Below are 18,279 nucleotides of genomic sequence, written 5' to 3'. Positions count from 1 at the left end.
TCCACTACTCTCTACTACTTACTCTCTCCTACTCCACTACTCTCAAATACTCACTCTCTACTACTCATTCTCTACTACTCTACTACTCTCTACTACTCTCTCTCTACTACTCACTCCCTACCACTCACTATCTACTACTCTCTACTACTCACTCTCTACTACTCTCTCTCTACTACTCACTCTTTACTACCCACTCTCTACTACTCTCTACTACTCACTCTCTACTTCTCACTCTCTACTACTCTCTACTACTTACTCTCTACTACTCTCTCTCTACTACTAACTCTCTACTACTCACTCTACTACTTACTCTCTACTACTCTCTACTACTCACTCTCTACTACTCTCTCTCTACTAGTCTCTACTACTCACTCTACTACTCACTCTCACTCTCTATTACTCTCTACTACTCACTCTCTACTACTCACGCTCTACTACTCTCTACTACACACTCTTTACTACTCTCTACTACTCACTCTCTACTGCTCTCTACTACTCACTCTACTACTTACTCTCCACTACTCTCTACTACTCACTCTCTACTACTTACTCTCTACTACTCTCTACTACTCACTCTACTATTCACTTTACTACTCTCTACTACTCACTCTCTGCTACTCTCTCTACTGCTCTCTACTACTCTCTACTACTCACTCTCTACTCTCTATTACTCACTCTCTACTCTCTACCTCTCTAACTCTCTCTACTTCTCTCTCTACTAGTCTCTACCTCTCTACCGCTACCTCTCTACCTCTACCTCTACCTCTCTACCTCTACACCTCTACCTCTCTACCTCTCTCTACACGCACACATATACACACATATATATATGCATATATATGCATTTATATATATGTATGTGTATGTATATACATACATATATAAACATATATAATCTGTATATCTATATAAATACAAATATAAATGCATGCATACATATACATATATGCATACAGATGCATGTTATTTACATGAAAGTTTAAAAAACACTAATACAAGCAAAGCTAAAAAGCCACCTCATTACAAACAGAATGGCTTTAACTTATACGAGGGCAAGATCTATTGCATGCTTGTTTACTTTGGTTCCATCAAGAAGGCATTCAGATGTGTCACACATTTGCCATACATTCTGAATGTCAGCACTCTAGTTGCTCATTAGATCACTGTAGTAAAGCTACTGCTCACCAGGGAAGTCTGCTGCTGGTATTCAAAGTGCATGTTTCAGTCTGCATGTCAGGATTGAGAAGTCACTCAAAATGTGCCCTAATTTTTCTTTCTGCAGCACTAATCATACTTTCTATGGCAAAATATACCCCCTCATTTTGTTCCTTTTTAAATTAAATGTTTTAAGAGTTACCACTTTATTCCCATCACGATGGCTTCAGGTGTGCTATACCTTTGTAATAAGTAGGACTGTTAGCGCTCTAGTTGTTCTTTAGAACACTCTAGTAGGCTGCAGTAGAACACAAAGGAATCAACTGACAGTCTCTGTCCTTGTTGGATGTACATGTTTTACTGAGAATGTCAGACTTCATTCTCTCATGACTGAGAAAGATAATGTGAATTTACAGAAAATATGCTTTCAGTTTAGCTTATAGATCCCCTTCCAAACCACTGTGGGAAAATCATGAGATATTAGTTTTCTTTCAAACATGATTTATGATATCACAGCAGAAGGCTTTTTCACAAGGTAAAATCACCTTAGAACACACCACAATTCCTAAAATGAGTATGGTAAAATCAACAAATGATTTATAATGTAACTAAAGTCCTAAAACCCTCTATTAACTACAATGCTTTTTAATGAGGTGCTATCATGTATATTGGTCTCAAGATGGCTGCCAACACTTCTTGGATGAAGTGCTGACAGCCAATCAGATCAGATGTGTGGTTAGGCTCCGCCCAGATATATATATTTGTTTTAATTTAAATTACTCAAAATCCACTGAAGCACATATCTTGAGACATAGCAAAGGCACATCGGGCTACCAGTCCCTACAATTTTGCTAAGTTTTGTGGAAATCCATTCAGCCGTTCGGGCTAAAAGTGAGTCCAACCGCCCTATGGAAATTAACATGGGGAAAACACATTTTGGGACCCCCTTTTATCTCGGCCCCCGCTTGACGAATCCCCCCCAAACTTTCAGGGAAGGAGCAGAGCAGAGCAGGCCATCTTCTTTGAGAAATTTGGGAAGATTCGTCCACCGGCACCAAAGTTATTCCCAATAGAATGTTGCGGATTTCCGATGGACCGCCAGTAGGTAATATATATATATATGTATATATATATTCACTGAAAAAACCATAGGTTTTACACACGTTATAGTTAGGAAGTAGCATTTACAAAACCTATGAAATTCACTGAAAAAACCATAGGTTTGACACCAGTTATAGTTAGCTGGAAATTTTACTGATATAAAATAAATGAAATTCCACGTTATAGTTAGTTGGACTCACTATAACTTGCGCGTGTAATGCACTGCTGATGACGTCAATTATAACATCACTCATGACATCACTGATGACACCATCCAGTGAATGTGTGTCTTTCTGAAAAATAAATATGTGGTATATATGTATATATTATTGAATATCTTAGTGAATACATATATTACTGAGTAATGCTTAAATTTTTAAATATATGTATTAGTGTTTCACTTTGTGTATAAGTGGCTCCATGGGTTGATGAGTAGATACATGTGTATGTATATAGGTTATTAGATGTTTTTCTTAGTATCAGTATGAGTGTTTGCATGGTTTGGTGGGGGTATTACTTAGTACATAGATGCAAGAATGACTGAGTCTCTGTTTGTATGTGTTTTGAAGACAGCATATGTGCAGGACTGTATGTGTGGATGAGTGTGTATATGTCTGTGTTAGTGAGTGAATGACTCTCTTATTAGTGTCTTTATCAGTAACTACATATGTTTTAATGTAGTATATGTGAATATTGATGTATATAAGTGAGTATATGTGAGAGTGAGGTATTGTAAGAGTTCCTGTTTAAATTAGTATGTGTTTCTATAAGTGATTTTTTAAGAGAGTAAGTATGTGTAAGTTTCCTTAGAAGTAAAGTGGTAGTGTGTGTATAGCTGTTTATGCAAATAAATGGATGTTCAATAGTTTATTTGCATGTGTGAGTATGTGTGTGAATAACTTTTGGATGACTGTCGGTGTGTAACAGGATGTGTAGGTGTATCACTACATATGATTAGTGAATATATGTATGAGTGACTATAGAGAACTGTTGGTGAATTAGTGCATGTGTATATAGATGGTGGAATTATTGAATTGGTTGTTGTAACTGGTATGGGTATCTCCATTTTTTTGAAAACTTTAGTTTCTATTATTGAATATGCGTTTCAAGGGTTAGATTACAGTTAAAGGAGGTCTGTCACTGTGTCACAAGGATGGTGTCATCAGTGATGTCATGAGTGATGTAATATGTGACGTCATCAGCAGTGCATTACACGCGCAAGTTATAGTGAGTCCAACTAACTATAACGTGGAATTTCATTGGTTTTATATCAGTAAAATTTCCAGCTAATTATAACTGGTGTCAAACCTATGTTTTTTTCAGTGAATTTCATAGGTTTTGTAAATGCTACTTCCTAACTATAACGTGTGTAAAACCTATGGTTTTTTCAGTGAATTTCATTGGTTTTTAAAATGCTAATTCAGAAATATCTCGTGTATACAACCTATACTTTTGTCGATAAAGTTTTGGCAATATTTTTTTCGGAAACAAGCCGTTTTCTTCATTGTTCAAGTTGCATAGAGACTCCTTGTAAAGCGATACAGAATTAGAAAGTCTGTACCTTGCCTTTTTTTCAACGCATTAAAATTTGTCTGTAAATAAAAATAGCCTTTCTAAACTTTCGTGCACGACCCGGTGTGCGCACTCTCGGCAACAGTTCTCAATAAAATGGATAGCGCATTTCCAGGCTTTCGTGCGCGACCATGTGCGTGCACCCACCTACATATTTCGTGAAAACTTTGCAATCTGAACTTATTGAATTTCTTCATAGACCCATCAAAGAACTTATACTACGTCAAAGACACTAAACCTAGGCTTCTTTTTTATTATTATGAAAATTTTCATTAAATGGAGCCGAATGTCTTTTTAAACTTTTGTGTGTGACCGAATGTACACACCTTGCTATTTTCAAAAAAATATATAAAAGGTTTTATACTTTAACAATTGTATGCTTGAATCGAGCTCAAAAGATATATTAAATCCGGATATGTTTGAATTTACTTCTTTTCACGTTTTTAAACTTCGCTGAATTAGACCGCTACTTCCAAATGACGTACGTGACTAGATACTATCACCGCGTACACGCCCTGAGACGCGCATGTGAAGTCATGTGACTTGAAAACAACACTTCCAATTGGTTTTTAGTAGTTTCTATTCTGCAATTTACACGGAGGACTCCACCCACTTCCCTCACTATCTTTTGTACTCTCAAAAGAGAACAACGTTCAACACCCTTCGGAAGACTTTGCTGCCGCCCCGCATTCATCTTCCGAATCTGAAGGAAATGAGCGACTACCTTTAAAAAGAAAAAAGGAATCTTTTATTTGGGAATTTTTCACTTATCCTGAAGAACAAAGGAAAGTAAATGCGCCAAAAGTTACCTGCACGATATGCAATTCGGTTCTCTCAAGAGGAAATCCAAGAAAAAAATATTCCTTTTCCATACATACCATGATGCGGCATGTCAAACAAGTGCACCCTGTGGAATTTGCAAAGGCATCGACAAGAGCCCCGGCCACGCTATTACCATCAGAGGTGGCCAGTACATCTTCTGGTGGACGACCTGTATCTCCATCGAGTGCTGTGATGGACTTGAGACCATATCTTGCAAAGGTGCACATGAAATGCAACGAGTGTGGAGAAATTCTTCTGTACGGAGAGCAGAGCCTCATTCTTACTAAACTAAAAATTGAGAGTCATAAATGCCCCGAGAAAAGATAAATTTCTTAATTTCATTTTGATCCTGTGTCACACTTGAAAATGTTGTTGCAAGTTTAAAAAATAAAAAACAACATAACAGTTGTTTAAAAAAAAAAAAAAAAGTTCTTTTCAGAACTAACTCATTGTACCAAAAACAGCTCCAGGAGCATATTATAAAGGGCGTTTATCTCCCCTTTTTTGGCTTTCGATCGTGCGCGACCGGGTGCGCGCACCCGCCTATATATTTCGGGAAAACTTCGCGATTGCAACTTATTAAATTTCTTCATAGACCCATCATAGAACTTATACTACTCAGAAGATATATTAAATCCGGATATGTTTCGATTTACTCCTTTTCACGTTTTGAAACTTCGCTGAATTAGACCGCTACTTCCAAATGGCGTACGTGACTAGATACTATCACCGCGTACACGTCCTGAGACGTGCATGTGAAGTCATGTGACTTGAAAACAACACTTCCAATTGGTTCTTAGTAGTTTCTATTCTGCAATTTACACAGAGTACTCCACCCACTTCTCTCACATCTCTACCGTGTTATCTGCAACTGTGAACATCAAAAGGAGCTGCGCTACGCCCCTGTAAGAGGCCTCACTCCCACTGCTGCAACGGCTTAGCAGTCCTCCAGATGCACAAGAACAGCCCCTCCGATCCATTGAAGTTCTATGTCGGTCTCAATACCACTTACAAAATGAAAATAAGCACTGAAGAATATTTATGCTGTAGCAGGAGGACTACTACATGCTTGCAGAATGCATTCTATTACCTATAAAAAAGTGAAACACCCACGCTTCAATCATATAGAATACTTCCTCTAAAGAAACCTATGAATAACTTTCGAACATCAGGTTAACCTTTTTTTACTCTCTCATCATTGTTAAAGATAAGTATTTACAATGCTATATTAAACAATGCCATGGTTTTTCCTTTTTAATTTTAAAAATCTTGCAATCATTCACAAACCCAATACTCATGGCTTATTTTTCGTGACAAAAATCTTGCAATATTACATACCTACATAGAATAACAGAAAAAACATAAATCTACAAAAGCCAAACAGTCTACTAAACGCGGATTTGTAACCTATGGGGCAGATTTATGTTAACTACTTCATACCCAGATATGCACCAGTTAATGTGCACCACAGTATGCTAGTGCTCCGTTACCCATGGTGTGCCACATTTGAAATGTGGCGCACCATGGTACAAAAACACCATACATGCGTAACACATCTGTGCTGAAAAAGTAATACATTACTAGAGTTGCATCGCAAGTGTGATGCAGCTCCAGCAAGGCTCACCAATGCACTATATTCACAATACTGCGTCAATACCTACGCCTGCTTCAAGCACATGCACAGTTTTGAAACAGCATTGGTCTGAAAGTCACTGAGTGAAATATCAAGCATTACAGTCAGCCACTTTCAAGACGCATTCCTTTAAAGGAACACTTCCTTATGGTGCAGGCCTTTAGAATGTGACATATCTCCTAGATCCATAACGTTGTAAATATGGTACATTATTTCCACTGTCATTGTATTAAATAAACTGACGAAATTGTGGCGCAAAGAGACGCAACGTCAACATAAAGCTGCCACAATGTGTTTTAAAGTGCCCTTTAAATTACAACCAACACTCTCTTTGAAGAGACCCCTCAGGTTTTTTTAACACCTGTTAAGTCCTTCCATGCTCATGACAGAGCCGCTCCATCACGAGCATTGCTTCAGCTGTCCTCAGGATAGACCAGTTTTGTCATGGGCTTGCCGCTGTGCTTGCACAACACTAATATTGCGCCTCCATGACACGTTCTATTGACTAAGCAGAGCCATGACAGAACCACTGTATCATGAACAAATGTCAACCGTGGATCATGAAGGAGTAGCTCTATCATGAGCATAGAAGTACCACTCAGCCCCCCGGCCCCCTAATGCTGTGGCAGAATTGCCACTGCAGCAAATAACTTAAACTCCTGGAAAGAACAACATGTGACACTTAGTGGAGATCCTGAGGTGGAGGCTCCAAGATTCCGGGCGGGACTTGTGGCAGTAGCAGGCTGGCTTCGCACCAATTGCCTACAGTTGAATGCCACCAAAACGGAGGTGTTGGTATTAGGGAAGCACGCCGAGCTATGGGGAAAGCAATGGTGGCCACCAGAGTTGGGCGTCACTCCGATTCCAGCGTCCGGAGTGAAAAATCTGGGCATCTGGTTAGACCCCGGGCTCTCTTTTATGGAACATACAAAAAGGACAGCCGCCACGTGCTATGGTATCTTGCGGGGTATAAGACCAGTCTTGAAATACTTTGATCCCCCCACCAGACAGCTAGTGGTCCAGGCGTCGATTTTATCCCGACTGGACTACGGCAGTTCGTTGATGTTGGGGGTGAATCAGGCGGAGGCCTCTAGGCTCCAGAGGGTACAAAATGCTGCGGCACGAGCCATCGTAGGCCTCCCTAGACACTGTTCGGTGTCAGGTACCATCTCGGCCCTTCACTGGCTTCCGGTCAGACAGCGGATTAAATTCAAGGTGCTGTGTCTGGCCTTCAAAATCCTAAAATCCTCCTCGCCGCCGGCTCTTGCTAACCTACTCACTCCGTACATCCCTCTAAGATCATTAAGATCAGAGGCGCTGTACTTGGCAGTCTGTCCCCGCTTTAAACTGAGTAGAATGGGCGGCCGCTCATTCCGGGTGCTCGCAGCGGGGATATGGAATTCGCTCCCGGTTTCTATTCGAGCTCTTAATGACCTGTTCGCCTTTAGGCAGGCGATTAAAACTTTTTTGTTTCCTGTTTTTTAATATTCTTCCGTTTTAATATGTGTTATGTTATAGTACCTGTCAAAAGCGCCGGGACGCCCCTTTGCTGGGGCAGCTGTGCGCGATAGAAATATAATTAACATAACATAACATAACATAACATAACAATATCATTTCCCACCAATGTTTTCATATATCAGTGTTGTTGAACTCACTCAGTGAAATGTCGCTCATTTCATTAAATCACTTTTAAAGCATGCCTTATAACAATGCACCCAATCCTATGTGGAAGTGCTTATATTAAACATGACATTGCTTTAAACAGGATAGACAAAGAAATGACACAGTGATGTAAAAGTTTCTTTATTTTTTATACTTACCTAAAAAATAATAAAAAAGTAAAATAAATTTCTTTTAAAAACGTAGTACCTGTGGAACAAAAGTAAAAATAAGATTATAATGTACATTTCATAAAATTAAAAAAAGTAGGAGTCAATAAGAGAGAGGCAGAGAAAACTCTCGGATGTTATTAGTTGTACTTACCTTATAAATATAATATCTGTGGAAGACAGTAAAAAAATATGTTTTAATACATATTTCTAAATTCAATAAATATAACAAAATAACTCAAACAACATATTAAATGGTTTATTTTTGCTGTCCTCAGAATACATTGATTTTCACTATAAACAGTGATTTCAATATTAATCATCATATAACAGCGGGGGAAAAAAAACACAATCAAAATGATTGTGTTTAAAAAACCCATCCAAAATCTCCATACATATTATAAATACCTGAAAAAAACATATCTTAAATGTTTTTCTCAAATTCGCAATTTCTTGAGTAAGCACACTACATCTTCCACAGTTGCAAACTAATTAAACTATATGACCTATTTTTTAAATATATCTCAAAAAAACACCGTGCAAGTATCTCCTATAAAAATCTATCTTAAGTATACATTTTCTTCTCTCATACCTTTCCGCATGGCCAAATTGTATAAATTAACTCATTACCTTTTAAATACCTCTCCCAAAAACTTGCGTCCATATATGTTCTAAAATAATTATCTAAAGTACTCATTTTCTTCTCTCATATTTTTCCACATGGCCAAATACTATGAGTTAAGTAGTTTTTTTCTGAAATTTCTTAATCTTAATCTTATCTTTTCTTTTGTGAACCTTTACAGTAAAAATGAGTAACATGTTTTATACCATCAAACATTAACTACATTTCTACCTGATGTTATCACTATACCAAACACAAATTTCATTTATAGATTTGTAGACCCTCAGTCACATGATATTTGTAAACAAGAAAGTTTCATATCTTTACAGTATTAATCTTCCTACAGCAAGTGATTCTACTGAAATTTGGGTTCCAAAAATAGCAGATAGGAGTTAGTTAAGGCAAAAGGCAAACGTTTCTTAAAAGTCAATTGGGTATCATTGCGAAGCGTCCAGCCACTTCCACACTTCAAATAAGCTGAATAATGTCCTGATGATGTGGAAGGCCCTTTATGAAAAATAATGGCTACAGTTACAAATGTTCTTCTAGAAATAGATACTTGAGTAGCCACAAAATTTTTAATTAAAGTTGACAATTTACTACCATCAGCTCTGCATCGTTGAAACATTAATATTACATATTGTCCATATCTATGGATAAATAAAGTTGATAACATTTCAGACTTACATTGAGAACAGACCATGTTCTGATGCGCATCTTTAACTAGTTTATTAAAAGACACTTCTTTACAGTCAGGTAATGTTAAATATATAAATCTTTCACTGTGTATATCAGTACTACTTGAAAATGAGCAATTATCACACTTATGTTCCCATTTATAAGAAAGGCCAAAAAGATTATCAATATCTACACTTTCATCTTCCAAAACTGTAAACATATACATAATAAATTCCTGACAATCTTGCTGAATATTCTGTGAAAATTGATTTACTCCTGCACATATATCTAAAACATTCCTTAGTTCTGAAACACTTCCTACTTCACTTTCACAACTACTGCATTTTTCAAATATAGAATTTAAGGAATAGCAAAATGTTTCCTCCAATCTGTTCCCTTACATTTTTTAGAAAAAAAACAACATTAACTACTACATTTGCATAACAGTTGACACCAGACCTGTTTTCAAACTTAAATCCAACAATCTCTTCAATACTAACCGTTTTCTTATGCCTACAAACAACAGCTACATCTTGTTTTCGTCGTTTCTCAACTACTTCAGCACATTTATCATCATTTTTCCTTTTCTGACCAACCATACGCCTTTCAATTAAAGGATATTGAGGTAAACTTGGAGCATATTCTCTTCTTAACCTATTATACTCCTTCACACAATTTAAATCTGCACTAATCTTTGTCTCATCATAATCAATTAAATAAAGTCCACATAAAGTTCTAACTCGTGATAAAGCAACATATGCCATACCCTCTTTGAATACAGTGCTTCCAATATTTACCAAAGCACAATCTACACTTAAACCTTGAGATTTATGAATAGTCACTGCATATGCCAAACAAATTGGAAATTGCTTCCGACGGACATATAAGTCTTTCACAAGCAAAAAACGATTTGAACAGCGACTAATTTGCTGAACTTCCTCAATTCCATCAAATTTTATTCTTAAAAATTCAATCTCATCTCTATTTGTATAAGTAACAAAACCAACAACATTACCCATTGCTCCATTTACCAATCCTCTTTCTACCTGTAAATTTCTCCTTAAAATTATCCGACAATTTAAACATACATACAGATTTTTCTCTAAACCAGCAGTTTTAGATATACTTTTTTGAAGAGAATCCAATTTTAACTTCAACTTTTCAGACAAAACAATAGTACTACCTTCATGCTCTATTCTATCTTTAGCTTCCAGTTTCCTAATTTCTTGATTTTCTAAATTCAACATTTTCTCATTAAAAACAGAACATTCTTTCACAGTTGGCATCAAGCATATCACTGATTTATCTGCTACCTCTATACTATATATTTTCTCAGGTACATTATCTTCATTAGGAAACAGCTTGGAAAGTAATCGTGTTCGTAGAGTGTGTTTCGCATCTTCAGTTAGTTTTCCAATCCTGATATCTTGAAGAATATTTCCATATTTAGTATCCTTTGCCTGTCGCATATTTTGAATCAGTTCAGTATATTTGAAATGTGACCATATATTAACATTTCCAATACTGCCCAGGCACTTTCTAGTCTCTTCATGCGTAACAGTTTCAAATACAGGTTGTCCTTTCACTGGAGTTAGTTGGAGTAGATCTCCAAAAACTATGACATGTTTACCTCCAAATAACACATCATACTCTGTCTTAAGTATCTGTTGCATTCTTAAATGCACAAAAGCAAGCATTAAATTAGATACCATGCTTACTTCATCAATAATAAGAAGTTTCATTTTTTTAAGCACTCTAGAAACTTCAAAACAAGCTTCTCCAGATAGCTTGTGATATTGTAATTTATTTTCATGTTCAACTGGCAGCATCAGTAAACGATGTAAAGTAATACCTTTAATATTATGTGCTGCCAATCCAGTTGGAGCAGTAACAACACACGACAGTGTTGACTGAGTTCTCTGCTGTAAATATGTAGTAATTCCTTTAATTAGGAAACTTTTACCAGTTCCAGCTTCTCCACTTACATATAATCGAATAGGTTCAAATGACATACATGAGCAATCTTTTCTCTCATGACGAAAGCCATGCTCAATGTGCTCTGTCACTTCATCATATATCTGTCTTTGCTCAATATTAAATTGCTTCTTTAATTCTTCTAAGTTGATTACTTCCTCTTGACCTTGCTGCATTGCTCTTTCCACCTCATCCATGGCGGTGGCTGCTTCATTTTGGATAATTGGTTGTCCCAGTGGATCTTGACTTAATGAAGCTGAACTTTGACTATCTTGTGAACTATCTCTAGCAATCTCCGCTGCAATTGTCGCTTCTTGCTCTATTTCATCATTCAACATTTGCAGATAATTACTAAAAACAGGACATTCAATACTACTTTTAGATGCGTTGAATGAATCTTCATAACTATCAAAGTTCCCAAGTAGTTCCTCTTCTCTACGCCATGGTTTAAAGAGTTGCAAAAGAGCAAAATAGTAAAATTCTCTTTTGTCAGGTGTTTTGCAACTCAGTTTCCGATGATTAATCAAGTGTCCTTTTCTTTGCTTCACCAGACATCCTTCTTCTCCCATTACAGCATATACACCTTTATCAATGTTCTCTGTAACATTCCTTTTAAAAGTGTAGTTTTGACGTATTTCATACAGACAAATGTTTTCTAGAAGAGTACTTCTATTTGGATAGTATGTATCCAACATATTTGTTTTCAAAATGTCTGTACTGTTTGGTTCTTTTTGGGCTAAATATTCAATTTCTTGCACAGGTTTTAGAACACGGTTTCGTGTTTCTGCAAGACCCAAACTCACCCAGAGAATAGTCCTTGATTTAGCATAAAGACTTGCTGATGACAATCGGTCACAGCATTCATATGCTCCAATTTCTCGATGAGACAACATCTTCAAACTGTACGTATACAATTTCTTGCTTAGGCTCTTTTCATGAGAAATGTCTTCCCACATCTCCTTCAGTTCCGTCTTTTCAGATTTTGTGATGTAAGACGTTACATATCGAGCCACAGCAATAGAGTTGTCTGCAACATATTGTATGTCCATGTTAGCATTCCACATGGACAAAATGACTGGGTTATAGTCATTTATATATTTGGATTCTTCACCTCTTCTTAAATTGTACGTATTTTTAGGTGACCTTCTTCTGATGTTATGTCGCAAAGATGACATCAAATTGTTGACTCTTCCTTTTGAAAGTACCGGTCGTGCAAATCCAAAACGACATTTGGTGTAGAATTTACTCTTTGATTTGAACTTTCGCCGACAATATCTTCCACAACGATGATTTTGAAAACGTAACACTTTTCCTCTTAAATCCTTATCAGTTGTACTATTAGGTATGTCACAAGTGACATACTGTTCAATAAAAGACAGTACAGTCTCATCCAAGTCTCTTCCAAATTTAGGAGCATCCTTGATCCATAACAGCATATGAATATGAGGAGCACCTCTTGCTTGGTATTCTTTTCTCCAAAAGAAATCCAGTACTTCACCAAGAGGCGGATTTTTCTTGGTTGTAAGAAAAGACATCATAGCTTCAAATCTATGATTAAAATATCTGCAAACATTAACCGGATCTAATGAACACAGTTCTCCGGGTGTCTTGTAGTTTATATTTTCTATGTTTGCATTCGCCTCCTGAAGAAATTCAAGTAAATCTTCCCAAGCATACTCTGCACAGCTTAGAGTTAAAAACCATGTTGGTGCTCCTAAGTTTCTAAGCATGCACTTCAAATCTCCATGACGACGGTACCAATACGCATTAGTACCACGCTGACAAGCCATTAAATTAATTAGGTGTGAATCCAAAACACTATCTTTCTGTTGCACTTTATCCATAAATTCCTTTGCTGAAATATTATGCAGATGAACTCCACTTTTTAAGATATCATTTACTGCATAAGAGAGACCAGATAAGTCACTCTCAAACAGAAGATGAAACAAATATGGAATGCATTGGCGAAACCTCGGATCTTCTGCATATAATCTTGTTGTCCGGTATTCAGATGCAGGAATCTGCATAGGACGATCATCATATCGTGTACCTTCACCTGTAGGGAATAACTGTGGGAAACAACGACCTTCTAAACTTTCTTCCCACACACTAATAGGATTTCCTTTCGCCTTTTTCATCTGAAATAATTCAATAGCATTCCCTATTGCTTCTTTCGAATGCAGTGGATGAACACTGTAATGTTCATAAATTTCTTCACTTCTGGATAGATCAACTTTTTCAATTTGTCCAATAGACAAATCACTCTCCTCTTCTTCACTTACATCTTCTTCTTCTACGTATACATCTTTATAGTACTTATTGTTTTGAACTAAATACAACGTTGCCTTTTTGACTTTTCTAACATCCACTAAATCTTGTCAGATTTTCTTACTCTTTGTAGGTACACCATTAACTAAAATAACTACAGGTTCCTCTTCTACATTTTCAACACCAATTGTTTCCATATTTTTTTTTAAATCAAGTGGCAAATATACAACTCTACCCTTTAATCCTCTTTGTAAATCTGAAGGATTTAATTTACCAGTCTTAGGCTCCATACGAACAATAGCCTGAAAAGGATGTACACATTGGATCAGAATAGTCTCATAAGTATTTAAATTCATCAATTCTGATGGAATATTTATCAACTCTAGATTATTATGAACAGCTCTAGCAGGCATTTTATTTTCATTTAATTTATTATAACAATATTTACAAATATGTTGTTCAAAACCCAAATCAAAATAGTTTTCCACCAACAAATAAGTTGCAAAATCTTTCCATTGAACATTACTTTCATCTTCACTTTTTAAATATAAATCAACTAACCTAGTTTGACTTTTGTAATGAATGCGTCGACAACAGACACAAGAAAAATTTGGTTTCTCACCTGCAATTACCTTAAACTTTATTATTTCCTGTTCAAAATTTTCAATATTAACATGTCCAACATTTTCTAACACATTTCCTTCTATAATTATATCAGTCTCTGCATTATCTTCCTCTGGACCAAAATAACTTACCTCAATTTCTGCACAAATCTTCTTAACATCTAATTCACATCCATGCAAAAGAGTACTATTTAACTGTTTAAGTTTAAGTGCTGGACTTTTTGCATAATACAACTTTCTCACCAATTTTCTCATTTTAGTATGATGCACTGCTAACATCCTGAAGTGATGAAACACACTCTGGCATATTTTTTTAGAAAGACAAGCCAGAGAATGACCTTGCAGACCTATTTTTTCTCGCACTCTGCAATGATCTAATTCTTGCAACATAACAATTTTTTTTTTAGACTTTCTTTAGTGTACTTACGTAAGAAATTGCGAAAGAAATCAATTGAATCCTGTCGTACACTACAAATGCTACTACAATTCCAACTGTAAACAGGAACATTAGTACGTCCCCCTGAAGCTTCTCCAGCCATCACCTCTTCTGCATTTCTAACCACAATTTTCTCTTTCTCAATTACACATCCCTCCTTCACCTCGTATCCTCGACCACTGGTGTCAACTGCATGCAACAAATCGTTACTTTGAAAGTAACTCTCTTCATTAAAAAATGGTTCAGACGTTGAAGTATGCATCCACTTCCCAGAAAACACTTTACAAAAATTACTCCTATTTATATGTCTCTTCCATTTACTTTTAGCTTTTAAAACTCGTATTGCCTTATTTAGCGTATTTATTCTATTAAGTACTAAAATAAATAATTTTCTTTTTGTCTCAAACGCGCGCTCAACAATACCCTCTATATATTGTTTCTTCTTAAGAAAAGCAGATCTTCTTTTAGAAACTTTCTCCTTTTGTAATAAATTCGAAACTACTCTGTTGTAAAACATACGCTTCCTGATTTGGCTAAATTGATTCATCCGAGTTTTACTGTACAGATTTTCCTGGCTCCTGATTCCAGAAACATTTTTATCTTTGGTTCCATGTCTCCTTCTCGATACTGTTAAACTTTTTTTCTTGTGCACTTCAATACTAACATTTTTCCTTCCACATATTGCTCTCAAAAACTTTTTGGTTTGCTTACCAGGAGCACTCTTCTTTTTATCCGTCCTATGTTCTTTTGATACTTCTTCAATTCCTTTCTTCTTCAAATTGTAAGTCCGTTTATAGAGCTTTCTTTTTTCAGTTCTGGTCGGCATCCTAATTTAAGATTTTGATGAAATTCTCAATCTGTAAAACACAAACATAACAAATATTATAGTTGACTACTAGCATATAACGTACAAATTTAAACCACAGATTCATTTTCTAAGTAGAATAAAGAAAATAACAGAAAGTCTCTGAACAGAGTAGGAAATCCTGTAGTAAATGTTGGTTCTTAATTTTATCACACTCCATATCTGTTTTAACATTATAGACAGTTTTTAATTCTAATTTTTAAAGCATACAAACAGTACACTTTTTTCAAGAACTATGGGTCATCGTAGATGTTTTAACCTTTTTTACTACAATCTCTTTTACACTTCATGAGAACATGTCTTATCACTCTCATAAAGCACATCATCGATGAATAGGACAAGAAAACTGTCTTCAAGAATGCTTTACTATAAAAAAAAATGTATTCATTGAAAAGTTCATAATCTAGTAGAACTTCCAGCATTATATCATCAGTAACATCTTCAAGTCCAAAGTCCTCATCTCCTTCTACCATCTCTAAGTAAGCTGAGTCTAAAGACATGTCCATAAAATCATTATTTTCATCAATTTCCTCTTCAAAGACTGCATCTAAAATTTCCTCCATCACTTCGTTAATGATTTCAAAATGAATTTGTTTCTCTTCTGATGAATTCTCCATAACTAGACTCAGTTTATTCTTCTGTATCCTTTTAAAAAAATATAGAGACTAAATTATATCTTTTTTCATAAATGTGTAACTTAAAAGTACTTTTACTACTTTTTAAACTACATATTTTTTATAATTTCTAACTTATTAACTCTATATATTTTAAGATACCACGTTCCTCTTGTTTTGAAAAGAAATTGGCAATATAACCCTAAACATTAACACTAATCTTTTTTTTCCATTAAATAATTACTGTTGTTAAAAGACATTTTACTGTAAAATTTCTTTTTAGATTTTCTAGATATCACAAATATTTATAATCTGTAGAATTAATTTTTACAGATCAATTTTTTCAGTTCACCAGTACAAAGAGCTATGTAAACTATATGCACTCTGAAGAGAAGGTTCACACTATACAAACCATAGCATTCACTTAACAGATTACTACTTCCCACAGAGACAGTTACTTTTATGTTTCAACAGCATACTCACCATGTAAAAGTCATAGCATATACAAAATGTTATACTAAGTATGAAGAACAACCTCATAATAAACCTCTGCATGAATATGTAAAACAATGCCTATACATAGTATAATCACAGATATGCAGGAAAGATACCCATCACACCTAGAACCATATCATAATACATCTCTGTAAATAAAGGAGAAACACTGCCAAACATAATGCAACAAGATTTCAAAAATCATGAGCACTTCACAAGATTTAAGTAATGGAAACATGAAAGAATTATAACCCAATGATCCGTAAATCTGAACTCCATCAAAAACAACACATGCACCAAGCCCATTAAAAGATAATTTCAACTGTCAGTGGAGAATATCCCAAAATACATATCTAGTATAAACAGATACAACCCATGTGAATAATTCAAGATAAAATCATATTTCAAAATCAAATTTTACAAACATTTAAAAAAATCTTCTTCATTATTTTCATATGCACCCAAAAAAATTGCCTATGCAAAAATACCAACTCACCTGAAAAAAAGGAATATAATTCCTCAAACTGTATAATTCAGAAGGCAGGTTGTTGCTTTTCAGCACCAAACACTGTAAAAAAGAAAATAATAAAATGTAATTAACTTATTACAGACTTATTTCTTACACAACATAGAGCCATTATATCAAAGGACAAGCATAACAGATAAATTCCCCAAGATTCTCTATCATTACAATAAGATACAAAATGTCTCATTTATGAAACCATTGTGCCACAGATATATCACTTTTTCCCATGTTAAAACTCATGCACCAGCAACACAAGGCCTTCATAACTAAAAGCCCATGTGACGGAGAACAAGTGCATAGACAGAAAATACAGGGCCAACCATGGGCATATGCAAGCAGTACACCTGCACAGGACCACCAAACCCCAGGAGCCACCATATTAATATATATTCTTAATATAATAATCCTCTAAGAATGCATACATATTTGCGTAGCGGACCATGGCAGGAATTTGGCGTGCTCTGCCTCTGTTCCACTTCCAAACACCTTGCTCCACCCCCCCTCTTCAGTGGGCTGCACGCTCCACCCCACCCAAATCCCCTGTTACTGAGCCCCCGCTATTGCTTGGTAATATGCCCCCAAATGTGTACAACTCGACAGGCTATACGTTCCACACATTGACTTGATAAGAGAGATGTTTTTGTATGACTTGAGTTATGATCGAACGACCGACGGAATGAGGAAAGAGGGGGTCTGAACATGGTGCCTCTTTGTTTACGACGAACAAGCATAGATATAACACTCCCTTACTTAGAAACGACTCACTCTCTGAACCCAACACTGATTTGCGAACGATCCAACACATTACATACATGCACCTCTCGCCATTTTGTCGGTTTTGGCGCGTTTTTTTTCCCTTACACAATAGCATAACAGAAACGTGATAGTGCTTCGCATGCAGAGAGCTCATTGATAAAGACATAGGGGCAGATTTATGAAGACCTTGCGCCGCCGGTGCGTCACTTTTTCCCATGTTAAAAATGACGCACCGGCGGCGCAAGGCCTTCATAAATCTGCCCCATATTGTCTAACCACTAGCACCGTCGCAGTTCCACTTCACTCA

This window comes from Lissotriton helveticus, chromosome 6 (genome assembly GCF_964261635.1).
Source record: "Lissotriton helveticus chromosome 6, aLisHel1.1, whole genome shotgun sequence".
In the NCBI taxonomy this organism is placed as follows: Eukaryota; Metazoa; Chordata; class Amphibia; order Caudata; family Salamandridae; genus Lissotriton; species Lissotriton helveticus.
Note: the sequence above shows the minus strand (reverse complement) of the source record.